This window comes from Brachycentrus maculatus, unplaced genomic scaffold (assembly GCF_059751285.1).
Source record: "Brachycentrus maculatus isolate JH-2025_06_01 unplaced genomic scaffold, ASM5975128v1 h1tg000477l, whole genome shotgun sequence".
NCBI lineage: Eukaryota > Metazoa > Arthropoda > Insecta > Trichoptera > Brachycentridae > Brachycentrus > Brachycentrus maculatus.
The window spans coordinates 120,890-129,149 of NW_028281224.1; the positions used below are offsets into that span (position 1 = coordinate 120,890).

Below are 8,260 nucleotides of genomic sequence, written 5' to 3' on the forward strand. Positions count from 1 at the left end.
TTGTGTTTTTTTCTTGCTTTCGGATTATTTTTTTTTATATCTCAATAATAAATTGAAACTAAAATCTGTGCTGAGAAACGTGACCTAACTGTGATGGTTTAGCGAGAACTACCGCGTCCGTGTCAGCAGTGAAACCAGATCACTACTCCTACCGGTAAAGTCCTATCAATACATCCATACTCTTACTTCTCTTCTGGGATTTCATATCGAATTCCTTTTACAGAGAAAAAAAAATTGGTCAAAATATCCATGGATATTTTACTACTTTGTTTTATAAAAAAATTCTTTTATTTAATTTTTTTTTAATAAAAAATATCTTTTTTTAGCAGAGAGAATAGAAAGCCAATACGTATTTCAAATGCTTGAACGAGGTCGTATCAGGAGTTTGATGATCGGCGGGAATCTATGAAGAGATGCATAAATGTAGAAGATAAGATGATTTGCAAAGACATAATGGTGTGGCGTTCTATTCTCTATGCCTACCGCTGCGGGAAGTAGAGTGATTTTTAGTTAGTTTTTTAGTTAGTAGGCTTTATATGATGACCTGTGTTATCTTGAACTCTCACGAGAGGTGGTATCAAGCGTGATAAAGAGAGGTAAGGACATAGGTACCACAAACCAAGCTAGGACACAAAATACTGAACCCTCTTCTAGCGGAACGGAAGGGCTGTTGACGACAGTTAATAGTCCGGCTCCTCCTGAGGAGTTTTACGTGGTTTCTTTCCAGCAATGAGTAAATGCTGAGAAGTTTCTGATTGGATCACTAGATTATCCCTCCATTACCCAACACAGATCAAAATAAAACATGCTTTTAATCATAAGAAACAAAAATCCACTTAATGATCTACAAAATTTATATATAATAATTAAGGTCAATAATAAATTCAACTCCCAAAAATTAAAAACACACTAACGAATACTTTTTTTTGAAGTACACTCTTTTCTTGTTTTTAAAATAAAAAAAACCTTCTTTATGACCGTTTTTGAGTCAATGAATGTAAACAAACCAGTTTTGAGAACTATGGAGGTTTTCGTCAACAGTTGAAAATAAAAATATTTTTAATATTATTTTAAATTTTTATTATGCTCATAATTTCAACGGTGATTTTACTAACAACATTTCCAAAATATTCAGATCTTTACTGCCATTTCGTATATTTGAATTATTCTTTGCGATTTAGTTGTATCAATTCAATTCTTCCCTGAAGCATCTAAACAATTTGGTGTCATTTTATTAGCAACATTAAATCGCGTACTGATGAAAACTGTACCGACCGCCTGATGAAAATTATCTGTCGATTAATTACAAACCGTTTGCGAATTCACATGGGACCGAATGTAATAAATTGTGGCCTTGTTTAGATGTTTTTATTTATCAATTACTGGATACAAGAAGAAAGTGTGTGTTGTAAAAAGTAGTGAACGCTAGATAATCAATTTAAAAACGTTAAACATTGAAAACGGAATATAGATATAAAACTTGCTTGATAATCTTTAGAAAATTAATGTTTAATGGTGAATCGAATTTAAAGTGGTTACCGGCGAGATTAGAAATCGTAGAACTGTTATATTTCCAGTAAACGTTATTCGTCGCTCCAGTCACAGTGGAGTGTGGCGTGTTCGTGTATTACTTGCATTTTGCATATTAGACAATATGTGTTCTGTTAATCTGGGTGTTCTAAATACGATGAACTGATAAGAAAGTCGGATTTACTTTCTTCCGTACGTTTCTAGATCGCTTTGTGGAAAATTTGCATTTGAAATTAAATGTATGTAATGATATCTGGTCTTATTCTCGGCAATTTAACCGTAAATATTGTATGCAACTATCGATTACTTTACTATGGTTTATGGCGTAGCACAGTTCAAGAGTAGTATTAAACATGATTGCTTATGACCAGGTCAATAGGAATATGAGTGTTTTATTATTATTATTAATGTGTATTTAATAAAACATTATTAATATCTTAAAATAGACAAATAAGTCGTTCAAATGGAAATATGAAAGACTTGATATTTATATGGCTTATAACCGATTATTGACTGGATTAAAGATCACTTTATGCAATCCAAAATATTCACATTTCTTTTCAAAAAATTGTACAAACATTTAAAAAAAAAGTTAAAACAGTTTTTTTATAATCATTTTGTTTTCATCAATTCATTCGGCAGTCACTTTGTGGTTAAATTTATTCATTTTTAATTTAGTTTTAATTGGTAAACTTAGTACCACTATTTCTTAAAATCTATTGCGGCAAGTGTATTGATGCATTCCGCATCATTTTCAACATGCGGTTTTTGAAAATAATGCGAAATGCATCGAAACATGTGTGGCAATACGTTTTAAGAAAGTTTTTTTTTAAATACCAATAATTGAAAAAAAAACAAAATTTACATACATTTAAAAGCACATTTTAAAGATCCATAGTGATAAAAATGAATACGCACATGCTTTTTTCCCCTTAAATTTCAGTTCAATAAAATTTAAAAAAGAAATTGAAAAATTCATTTTTGTATTCATAAGTGAAAGTACCTACATATGTACATAGATCACATGTAAAATATTTGGGCATCGATTCCATTCGGAAGTAAACGCATTAACTACGTAGTGTAAATAATTTTAAATTTAATTTTATTAATACGAAACAACCATTCAATGAATTACGCATCAGTATTATCATCATATACTTAATGATAATACTGATGCAAACACTGTTTCAAAATGCAGTTAGAAATAAAAGTCCAGAAATATTTTTTAAACGCATCTGTACTTCAATTGATTTTTTTTAAATTTTTGTAAAATTTTGTTTGTGATATCTACAGTTGAAAATTGTTTTAATGAAATTAATTTTAATTTAAAGGGTACCAGAAATCCTGCATTACTGCAAGTTAACCTTTTTCTGAATTATTGTGTTACTAGAAAACGCCTCAAAATGTCGGTTAAACCAGCCGATGATAAGTTTCAAGCCTTATGAATGCTCTGATTTTCATATGAATATCTCAATAGATTTTTTTAATCTAAGAAATCAATAAAACCTTGATATAAATAAGTTACGCAAAACACTACGCAATTCGCTCGTTATCGACACCCGGGATATGTTTTGAAATTAGAAGAAAGGATTTTATTTTACGGAATGTATATGTAATATCTGTCCGTTTACGTAGTGTAATTGTCGACACGCTCGGTTACCGTACTAGAGATCTCGGGTTTGATTCCCAAGGAGGGTTCAAATAAAAGTGCTTCTTTCACTCTAATATTTATTCAATATAACCCTGGACTGGTAACTGAAGCGAAGTACTGATCACCTTCCCTTAATGTATTAACGATCAAGATAACATTGCGTTTATATGAAGCAGTGCCTTATGCACCGTCGAGTGCGCATAAGGTTTTGAAGAAGATATATTGATCAATCTCATGACACGGTACATATGAGTTCACAGCAGCCATCTATGTTGGATTTAGAAAAGCATTTATCAAACAGAAATCATTTTACAACATTTTGAGTGTTTCCAAATACTTGTTTACAAATCTGGATTATCTCCAATTATAGGAATTATTTTCATATTATTTTTGGCATCTCATCAAAAATAAAGAAGAATAAGGAAGTCTGGGCATTTACGAGGCTGACGACCGTCATAGGCTCACCAATAGATGTCTCTAGTGAAGTTCTTGTGATTCAAGAACAATGTTTTGAAATTGGTTCATATATATAGAACTTCCAAGAATTTCAGTTGTGTGGTTGTCAATAATAGGTAGAATTGGTGAACGTTACAAGTGATCACTTAAACTAGCCTATGACGGTCGTCAGCCCCGTAGATGCCCAGACTTCCAAATTCTTCTTCATCTTTGATGAGATGTCAAAAATAATGAGAAATTCTTTTTTTGTGATTAAAAAAAAACTAACTAACCATCACGCTACTTCTCCGCTGGGGTAGGCAGAGAGAATAGAACGCTACACCACTCTCTAAACATTCTTCGCCTCTTCCACGTTCATGCATCCCCTCATACATACCCGCCGATTATTATTATTATTCTTTATTTGTGATTTTTTTTGAAAATGGTTTATGCAGTATTCTGAATTAAGAGCGAGATTTTCTGGAATTAATTTGTAAAGTGGAGCGCGTTCGGAAATGATTTAAATCCATCGTTTCGGTGATCGCTAAATATTTGGCAACACAAGTCTATTACGTCCCGTTATGTACGTGATACCATGAAAGAATAAACACCCATTACGAAGCTCACTTCAGATCAATCATCATCCACTCACTTCTTGTATTCTCTTGTAACCTGTTACACGTGAATATCGCAGTTTATTCGGCCAAACAACATTCTTCAATGCTACCATTTCTTGAGCAGAAATGTCGGATACGGTTTATCGATCTCGTTTGTGCGAGTGTCTTGTCCTTACGCCGCGTATATTGATACAGACACCGAAATCCATCTTGTCTAACGCACTCGGTCGTGGATCAAACCTGAGTATGCTAAAAACATCATTAATTGAATCGGCATTTTGAAACAATAGAAATTCGTAAAAATATAAATAATATTTAACATTACAAAATTTCCGTACAACTGCATTTTACATAATAGAATAACAAATATATAGTTTTTTTCCATATAAATTTAATTTAAACAGCGACTGGGTTTCGTCGTAACCGACATCATCAGACTGGACTGGACATCTGACTAGCACCAATCTGATGTTGTCGGTTTCCACGAAACCCGGTCGCAGGTCAAAAAAATTATATGGAAAATACGATGTAGTTGTTATTTTATTCTATATTAATAATAATAACAAATAATTAACAATATGACAATGACTAAAGTCTCCCTCTATTGTCAATATTTCTACTTATAAGAAAAATAAAAATAAAAGCGAAAAAACAAACAAAAAAAACAGTAAATAAGAATAAGATATAAAATATATAAGAATAAATATATACATATAACCCTTATCCGCACCCCAATGGTGCATAGGGCACTGCTTCATATAAACGCAGTGTTATCTTGATCGTTTACATATGAAGGAAAGGTGATCAGCCCTCCGCTTCAGGACCAGTCCAGGGTATTATTAAATAAATATTAGAGTGAAAAAATCACTTATATTTATTTGACCCCCCCCGGGAATCGAACCCGGGTCTCCAGAACGGTAGCCGAGCGTGCTGACCATTACACTACGGAGGCGGACAGAATAAATATATAATATAATAAATATAAAAATAAATAAGAATAAGATACAAGGACACAAATCTTAAATTTAGGCTAAGCTTCACATACGGTGTTTGAAAATGGTGCGGGATGCATCTAAACACGTCACAATAAATTTTAAGAACTAGTGGTAAAACTTACATTAAAAACGTGAAAATTTGTTAAAATGTATAAAAACTAGGGAGAAAAATCAGTTCCAGATACTTAAAATCTAGATTTTCTGATCAAAAAAAATCGTATTGTGATCCCACGATTAGTGTCACTGAGTCTAAATAAAAAATTCCGGGTTCGAACCTACCCTACTAAGAGACTTGATTCCGATCTGATATATAACGGGTCGCTTTATGTATACAGTATAAATACTTCTTTGAAATAATAAAATTAACCTAAGGCTGTTTGATATTTCAACGTAGATCAAGAAAAATATGTATATATAGGCTGTTATATATCAAAAATGTAAAAATAACTCGAACTAAACTTATGTTTAGAAAATTCAGATTTGTGAACAAGTAATATATTTGAACAAATTCAAAGTATTGTGAAAAATTAGGCAGGTTATGTTTATAAAAATCATTATATTTTATTTTATAAATATCGTCTTTAAGGCAAAGTCATTTGTCGAAAAATACTATATATTAATCATCTTAATATTTTAAACGACACTTACTGTCATTATTTAATTATAATAAGATAAATTGGTGCAAAAAGATGCTTGTTAAGTTTATCGATTGTAATATACGTTATGCAGTCTAAATTCTTAGGTAATAATAGTTTCAGTTATAACGGATGCACCCTTAAAGTAGTATTTCAAGAAAATGGCGCTATTTACATTATCCAAATTCATTATTATTATTATAATTATTGTATACAAAATCATTATTTTTTTACTAAGTAAGAAAGTTAGATTTATTTTTTATACCTCAAAGATTAACTTAGTAAATTCTTTGTTTATAATATGTTATATTATTTTTTGTTTGTAAATAATAACTTTACAATAAAATCGTTGCTTAAATTTCAATATTTGACAAATTCATAGAAAAAAATAACTGCTCGCTGAATTGATTCCGGAGCTTTTTGATCTTTAGTTGAATACTCTAAACTAACTCCAATAAGAACGTTCAGCTAAAAATCGCAAAAATAATAATCCTAATAGAATTTTACTATATTATACTCTTCAATTATATGAACACTTAAACTAAATAAAATTTGTGTACTATGACACATTGAAAGAAAAAAAAATTTGATACAACGTGTCAAAAATAGCTTAAAGTATTATGGGTACTTAAATTGATACTGTCATAATATTTCACTCCCCTTCCTTCTAACAACATTCATTAATTTAAATTACGTTCAAAATTCTTTTCAATCACTAACAGTTTTTAATTATGTAAAGTTAAGTGCTGACGGAAATAAATCGGTTTACTGAAAATACGGAATATTTATGTGAAATTATTTTAAAAATAAAAATTAAACCATTTAGTAAGACTACTTTCTCAATATAAAATCGACTAGTTTTGAGAACTACAGTTATTCTCCTTAATAAGCGGAAATCCTAGTTTTATTTGTATTTTCACCTATTTATAGGAACATTTAAGGTTCTCGAAAGGGTTTACATTTATAAATTCATAAGGAGGCATTTCCCGTGTTTTTTTTATGTGAAAATGCGGATGTAATGAAAGGACATCTTCTGATGACTAGAGATAGATCTACCGCATAATTAGTTCAAACTATTGTAAAAATAGTGGTACCGCGTTTGGCTGCTGTGCTGAAGTTCTTGGATTCAATTCAAAATGAATATTAGTAATTTTTTGTTCTAGTATTTTTTTATATAACTTTGAATCGGTACTTGAAACTCAGAACTGATAATTTTTCCTTCTCGTAATAAATTATCAAAATTATATTACCTTAGTGCAAAGCAACGCTCTATGCAGTAATGGATGCGGATAAGGGTAAGCAAAAACCCTTCAAAAGAAAAACTCTTTAAAATTGCGAAACGGGGTGTCTTTTTTTATCATTATATGAGTATAATAATAATTTATCTGAGACATATCAAATCAAGTGGTAGTATTTAGGTCACCTAATACTTTGTTTTTTATCGTCATCCAAATTGTCTACAAAGAAACACAAAATAAATAATAGCAGAACGATAAATCAGCCGTAAAAACGGTCCCTAAATATTCATAAAATGCCTACACTACTATCCTAGTTGAATATTTGAACAACCAGTTTTAAATCCGTCTAAATTATAATCTAGTTAAACTAATCGTTAATCCGCCACAAAAAAATAAAATGTAGCACAGCGGTGGTCCGAAGTTTTAGGCAAAAGCTCCGAGAAGTACTTCTGTACTAATGGATATCAAAGCTCCTTTAGCCTGAAAAATCTGAAAAAAATCTGTCTGATTTTTTTCTGAGAAAGAAGGGGAAAGTGCGTCTCGTGTCATTATCAGTAGGCGAAAAGATGAATCTACCGGAAGCTAAGTAAAACCTGTGGCCGTTCCACATGGACCAAATTTGCTCGGCGCACAATTGTAGCATTCCGCGGGCGCACCACAAACGGCGCCTAAGTGGGTCACAGCATCGGGGTTCAAATCCGACGGCGGCGGCGGCGGTGGTCAAGAAACATGTTACATATGAATGGGCGCACTCTCAACAAGCGTCACATACCTCAGTTTAGATCCAAAAGAAAATTAACACAACTCGGGAAAGTTCATTCAACACGCGCGAATTTTTGAAAATTTTTTTTTCACGTGTTGCGGAGGTAAGAGGGTCGCGCTTTCCGGATGGGCCGCTGTCACACGTGCACCATGGGCGACTGGTGGGCTACTACTGAATACTAGTACCGGGCCACCGCATGAGAGTCTCCCCCCCCTCCGGCGGAGCCTCCTTCCCCCGCCACCCCCCGGAGGAGGCCCGTTAGTTTGGAACCTGCCAGCTTGTCTGCCCCTCTCTAGACGGAACCGTATCACGGACGAAACTACAAAATCGCAACCCGAATCGATCTCAAATCGCGGGCGTACAGCACCCGATCCGAACGCCGATCGTTCGCGTCAA

The 8,260-nt window shown here is 32.7% G+C and overlaps 1 protein-coding gene across 1 annotated transcript in view; it reads right to left on the minus strand.

Moving 5' to 3' along the window:
• Positions 1–8,011, minus strand: part of LOC148302108 (uncharacterized) — a 105,258-nt gene extending 97,247 nt beyond the window's left edge. Inside the window, exon 1 of the mRNA XM_088272155.1 lies at positions 7,874–8,011. The gene's annotated coding sequence lies outside the window, so the exon portion shown is untranslated. The remainder of the gene's footprint in view (positions 1–7,873) is intronic.
• Positions 8,012–8,260: the final 249 nt, after the last annotated feature.